Here is a 7024-nt window from a genome sequence, read left to right as displayed (position 1 = left end):
ACAAAAGAGCAGCTTCTGAGCAACAACCTTTTCATATGATGTTATTAATTTGGTGCTCATTTTCACACTCTGCACTGCAGGGCACAAAAACACAAATGAGATCTCTTTAATATCTCAGTTCTTCTCAAACATTGTAATGAGATTAAATGGAGAGTTTACTTACGGTAAATCCTGCTTTTTAGACATTTCTCCTGAGATAAAGACTCACGTGTCAAAAGAGTTTCTGTAGACATCTCAGCAATGTCTCAAGCTGTCATATTTATCATTATGATCTTTTTCTCATGGGTGTGTCTTTTACTCATACTGTGCGTCAACAATTTTATTTTTCCTGAGGACTTTTGGACATAAAATAAAGCTGATTTTTTTTCACAGAGAACTTCATTAAGTCTCCTGAGCACTAAAAGTGCAACCTTTGAGCAATAAAATGCTCCTCAGGGGTGTTCAGTGGGCCAAGAGAAAGCCCAGAAAGCCCAGGAGGAGAGACTGACTTAAATTAAATGTAATTGTAGCCCTCAAATGTGAATAATCTGTGTAATTAAATAGAACTGGTGTTACATTTTGGCCAAAATAGAGATATTCAAACTGTAAGATGACCCTCAGGAAGATTTTATGAGAGTTTTTATGAGATCTCTTACTGTGTGAAGGTGCAAGTGTGCACATTAACTTGTAGACTCACCCAAGTGCTCACTGTCCATTTCCACAGCAACAAACCCACCCAAAATGGCCCAGTTCCTTCATTCCTTACTGTAAACAATGCAGGAAGCTTATCTGAAACGCACAGACACACTTTGAAGACATGCACACCGATCAGAAAGTACCAAATATAGAGGAGGAGAATTTTAATAGAATATGTGAACAAGAGTTCATAGGCATTTTCCACATTTTACATATCTGATTGTAACATACACAAAATTATATGACATGCAGCCTTGTGCGAACTTGTTCAAGTAATGGATTCATGTTGAGGATCTGCTTTAAGACACCCTCTAAGCGTATTACACACAGAATTATGGGATGTCTGGGAATGGGGCTGTAATTTCCACTGAAATGTGCAATTATGCTTTCGCAGAACTTGTCAAGACGGTCACCTGTTAAGAGTAGGAGGAAGACTAATATATATATATATATATATATATATATATATATAGTATATGAGTGTTTCTTCATGCTGAAAGGAAGTGAGAGAGCATGATTTTTGAGAAAACGTCTTTTTGTCCTTGTCTTAGGACATTCGTCAAGGAACATTGGACACCTTCTATGTATTTGTGATCAAAAGACTGAATTCTTGGACCATGAAGTACTTTTCATAGTAGGCTATCAATGGTTTTTTAAATAGTTTTTATAGACACTTCAGTTGAATTTTCTCTCAAAGGAGCAGTCCTTCAGGTTAGATTTTCTGTCAAAGCATGAATGTACGTTCAAACTGGCTTCATTTTAAGCCCAAATTTCAGTTTTCAAGGGATCCCCAAGTTAATTTAACTCCAAAATAAATATTCAGTCACTGTTTACTTACCCATTACCTTCAACCAAAACGTGATCGACGTTCCACTGAAGAAAGAGGTTTTGGAATAAGTACTGAATGTGAACAAATCCCTTAAGAAATCAGCCGGCAGGCATACTGCTATAAAGCAAATTTTACTCTCATAAAATTTTAGTAGTTTCACAAGATTTATTTTAGTCGTCATATTTTAAGGTCAACGACAAACTAAAACAGCGTTTGAACTGCAAGTTCATTGAATGTCCAATAGATGGCAGAATACACCAAGACTTCGCATTGTACCCCAACTCAAAATCAGTCAAAATTAACATTAAAAGCATAGCTCACCTCAAAATCATTCTGTTAACGTTTACTCACCATCACGTCGTTACAGGCCCGTATGACTTTCTTTATTTTTCGGAATACAAAAGGATAAATTCTGTAGAACGTCTTACAATGAATGCTGACTGAAAATGTCACGTCCACAAAATCACAATAAAAGCAGTCCTTATGACTATATTTCAAGTTTTCAAAAGTCATACGATAGCTTTGTTTGAGGAACAAACTGATATTTAGGCCTACGTCAATACTCTCTGATAATCTTGCCCTCAAGTGGGCGGTTGACCATTGAATTTAAAGCCTCGAGAACCGGTTTAGTCCTACCTATAACTTGTAACACTCTAAAGAGAAAGGAAAAAATGAAATCGCATCATATGACCCCTTTAAAGAGTGATTCATGCAAGATTCGACTCAAACGAATCATTCATTCACGAATTAACCTTGAGAAATCAGACAGAATTCTAGCCTAATTAAATTTAGGAACTGTTGGTTTCTGACAGAATCGATATTGTTAAAAATATTGATATTCACCTGAATATCGCCTGAATGTGAAGCCTTTGTTATTGCGATTTTGTCATTTTTAAGGCATTTTTTCAGTCACTTAATTGTTATTGAATGGAAAAGATATTCTTAAACATTTTTCCTTCAGTTTTTATGTCATGTTTTGTGAGATTAATTTAGTTTTACGTTTTTTTGTAACAATTTATAGAATAATATAACTAACTAATTTAAAAAATAACCACCTGAGCCGCTCAGGACCCTTAACGTTAAGGACCCTTGGCGAGCACCGTGTGGGGTTTTAACGCTTTTCAATAACTTGGGTAAAATCGCCACGCTCCCTGCGGTCTCCTGTGTGTGTCGACGCTCTTTGTGTTGAATGTGATCAGACAGCGAAACGAAGCACACAGACCGTTGTCAGGTGCCTGGAATCACACCGACGCCGATCACATCGCAACCACCGTCTTTTCTACAGCCTTTGACATCCATATCACCACATTAAATCTTTAATCAGGTTAGTGTTTGTTTGGTTTGCCTTTTAAAACCGTACAGAACGAAAGCGTTGGTGCGCTGCAGTCCACTGCGGAACACGCGCATATGTGTTATACGTCTTTATTTGTGTTATTTATACACAAATCTATCGCTCACAAACACGTTAGGTGTTTAATCCTTGTTTTGATTATAAATTTACAAATAAGCCTTACAGCAACACTAATGTGGCTCTTCTGTCTTAAAGTGATGGTAATACAGTCGTACTTTGATGTATACCATGGTACTGAAATTCATGTACCATGGTATTGACATTGTTCTCCAAGTTACTTTCTGGAATACCATGGTACTACAAAGGTACGTGTTTAAAAAGCCATGATAGTACATGACATTATGTCCAAACTATGTTACAGTGTCATTTCAGTGCTTTTTATGTCAGCTATACCATGGTACATTACATCAGAATGGCATGGTAAATGTAAAACAAGTTGTACTTTTTTGTAAATGTACACATACAAACAAGTACTCTTGTATTAGCATGTTTCTGACATGTACTGCTGTATTTTTTTAGTTGCCTCCTGTAAACACAATGAATATGATAATTATTTAGTTCCATGGAATGAAATTATATAGAAATATCATGATATTACAGTGTGGTGCCATCACTTTACCATAGTATAACCACAATACTTATTTAAAAGTATAGCTATTACAGAGTAACCTGAGGTGTCTTTCTCAAGGGAACAGTGGTGATCGGTTCGACCTTTTGGGGTTCAAACCTACAACCTTTGGATTGCAAACCTAGGCCTTTAACCATTAAGCTGCATTAGAATTTGGTGCAGTTATTTAAAATGGCTTAACTTTGGAGTAGTTTGGTGTAGTAGTTAGTTAAAGAGCTGAGGTGATGAACAGAAGGTTGTTGGGTTAAGTCCCAGAAGTACCAATTGATAAAGCTTTTAGACCACAGTTCAGAGCGTAATGTATTAAAGAGGTTTTTAAGATGTCATAGTGTCAGTTATGAAGAATAACTGGTTCTTCTGCATCATATATCACTGTCGTTGGTTTTCACGGAACACTGCATAATTTAATAATGCGTACAGTGTTTTATAACTGTAATACTGATGCGTTTAGTCTTCTGTCCCGCCACAGAAAATCAGGCAGTAATCTCATTCTTTTCAAACAGTATATGTTTGGTTGTTTCAAAGACACCATTCAACTTTTGTTGTTAGTTCATATTTGTCCATACTTTTTCCATACATTGTTGAGATACAAAGTGACATTTGATTTCTGTTGATGGCTATACTGTATTGTTTATGTTCTTAGTGGCCTGAAATGTAATACGCAATGAGGTTTAATGGTTAAGGTTAAGGGATTTTTCAAATCTATAATCTAACAGTAATTGCTAGTCATAACTTGCCTCAGAACACCAAATTCTCTGTTGTTGAAACGGAATTGACTTCAAAGGATGGAGAAACAGATAACTGGCACAACGTTGTAACAGGTTCAGAAATGTTCTTAAAAGTGTTTTATTGCCATACATATCTTTATAACTTCCTGTTCTTGGGCTGCGTTTGATCTCATGTGATGGTCTGTAAATAGATCTTCAGTACGGTGTAAATCAAGAGTCTAATCTGTGGTATCAATGAATAGCCGTTGACCTTGGCCATTCGTTTCAAGTCGATTGCCCCCCTTTGACTATACTGGCTACTTTTCCACCCTGTTTACTGCAAGCGTTCTTTATGTTCAGAGCTCTTGAACCTGTATAAGAGAAGCTTTATGCGAGTTAATTTGTGGAACGGATGTGGGTTGCGTTGGGTTGGTGAAAAGAACTTGTGGGTGTGAATGATATAAATAGTGACTCTCTTCCAGGTAATAGAAGGGTCTGTTTCAGCAGTTCAGGAAGTTTGATGTGTTTTAAGTGTGCAAAAATGACATCCAATCAGAATGATCCACATTGTGAGCTTTACCTGGTTTTTAACGGTAGCTGGTTTTGCTGGATTTCACCACAGGCTTTGACATGAGACTGTCAGTTGGCTTTTGTGTTGATGTCTAGATTAAGCTGAGTTGACATGTATTGACGTTGTCTTGAAAACACCTTGGAAACACCTCTTACATTTCCTCAGAATCTGTTTTCAGAAAATTTCCCTTGGTAGAGTTAAAGGAATAGTTCAGCCAAAAATGAAAATTTGCAAAGATTTACTCACCCTTGGGCCTTGCAGTATTTAGATAAGTTAGTTTCTTCATCTGTACATATTTGGAGAAATTTAATATTACATCACTTGCTCACCAATGGATCCTCTGCAGTGAATGGGTGCCGTCAGAACGAGACGTTCGCTATTCATAATACTGCTTTCTCCGTTGAAAGCGGTATCTAGCCCGAATCAGGAGAGAAATATGCACAGATTAAGGACTGTTTGCAAGCAAAAGGAGTTCTAAACATTTTGATGTGAGAGGACAACAGGCGATGGACTTTTTCACTGCAGGAAGTGTTATTATGAGTTATGGACTCATATTTTGGCCAGAAGTGATGTTTTAAGGTTAAAACGCCTCAATTATGAATTTGTTTCTTACAAACATGCAGCTTTTCACTTCACAAGATGTTAATTGATGGACTGGAGTGGTGTGGATTACTTGTGGATTATTGGGATGTTTTTATCAGCTGTTTGGGACTCTCATTCTGACGGCACCCATTCACTGCAGAGGATCCATTGGTGAGCAAGTGATGTAATGCTAAATTTTTCCAAATCTGTTCTGATCTTAAAAGGTCTGAGGGTGAGTAAATGTTCAGGAAATGTTCATTTTTGAGTGAACTATTCCTTTAAGACTACATTTCCCAAAATGCATTGCTGTGGTGGTTACATTGGAATGCTGGTAGCGGTACCTTAAAAGTCTTGGAAGGTGTCATTTTTAATTATGTAACGACTTCTGAACCTATGTTTCTGACACTAACCACATTTTTTTTTAATGTGGAAGCGAACAGAATGGATTTCGCATTCAGAAAATTTCCTCAAGAGATTTGCTCTGACAGCAGGCCTCAGCGGGGATAATTTCGCCTGCGTGTGTAGCTCAGGAAAAGGCCCTTTTTGGCCTGGAGTCAGTCAATGGCTTGCTCACTGGGATCAACTCTTGTGTTGTTTGGCTGTCAAATCAGTTGCAATATTCTGGCTGAATCTCCTTTAAAAACATCCTGGTTGCATAATGGCCGTGTTCTGAAATTTGATGTTTTTCAAAAATATTATCCAAACATGCCAATTCTAAAATCCAACATTATCTGTTTAGTAACCAATGTGATTTCATTTAGTAAACTTCAACTTAAAGTAGGGATGCAACGATACCATTTTTCAGATCCGATCCAGAAAATTCTGAGTATCGGCCAATTCCGATCCAATCCGATACCAGCGCAGTTTTTTTTAAATCAATGTAGAATTTCTATACTTCTGTGTGTTGACCTGATCGTCACTCGTTTGTGTGTTAAACACAATCTACTAAATATAGACAACTTCATTTTAATGAAAAATAGCATGAAGAAATATATCATAATCTGTCACAAAAAATACTATTATATGTTAGTGGATAATTTAGCAGCAAAATTTATTCTCGAAAAATCATGAGTGCACAATTTTATAAAATCTAAACATTTATTGAAATAACATTTAGTGGGGAACAAATAAAAGTGAATAAGTGTAGGACTAAATCTGGTAAAAAGTTACACATTGCTCTTTGTATTGTTGTAAAATACATTAATGAAAACAAGTAAATGTATTTATTTATAAATATAAACTATAAAATTAAAAGACATTTCTTTTAACTGTATAGCACAGTAATGAAGGCAGCAACATGTGATAGATAGGAGTCCTATCTATCATATGTTGCTGCCTCCAGTACTGTGGATCATAGGACCTATCATAGGACAGAACAAGAAACGCTATAAATAATCTTTCATTGCGCAAAAGTATTATAATACTAAAAGCTCCAATACAGAGCGGCACAAAGCGCTTATGCGCATCCCATGCGCAGAATGATGCGCTTGAAGCAACACGGAGTCACAGCGCTGCGTGCAGCGCTCCGCATAGAAAAGTTAAAAGCACAAGAGATATTGATGCGTAGTTTATTAAATCTGTGCGATAGTTTGAGCCTTTTCTTTTAACAGTTTTAAATTTCAGTTACTATGCGCTCTTGAAGAGAGTTTCATCGTTTTGACTGTAGTAACCGAACGCGACA

General features: G+C 36.6%; 1 protein-coding gene across 1 annotated transcript in view; it reads left to right on the top strand.

Annotated features, from left to right (window-relative positions):
* The first annotated feature begins 2670 nt into the window (after positions 1-2670).
* The window catches only part of LOC107739338 (alpha-1,6-mannosylglycoprotein 6-beta-N-acetylglucosaminyltransferase A-like), an 88998-nt gene continuing 84644 nt past the window's right edge, over positions 2671-7024 (top strand). The window contains exon 1 of the mRNA XM_016551435.1: positions 2671-2828. The gene's annotated coding sequence lies outside the window, so the exon portion shown is untranslated. The remainder of the gene's footprint in view (positions 2829-7024) is intronic.

The sequence above is a fragment of the Sinocyclocheilus rhinocerous genome, unplaced genomic scaffold (genome assembly GCF_001515625.1).
Source record: "Sinocyclocheilus rhinocerous isolate Xijiao unplaced genomic scaffold, SAMN03320098_v1.1 scaffold945, whole genome shotgun sequence".
Taxonomy (NCBI): domain Eukaryota; kingdom Metazoa; phylum Chordata; class Actinopteri; order Cypriniformes; family Cyprinidae; genus Sinocyclocheilus; species Sinocyclocheilus rhinocerous.
This window is presented reverse-complemented; position numbering and strand designations above follow the sequence as displayed.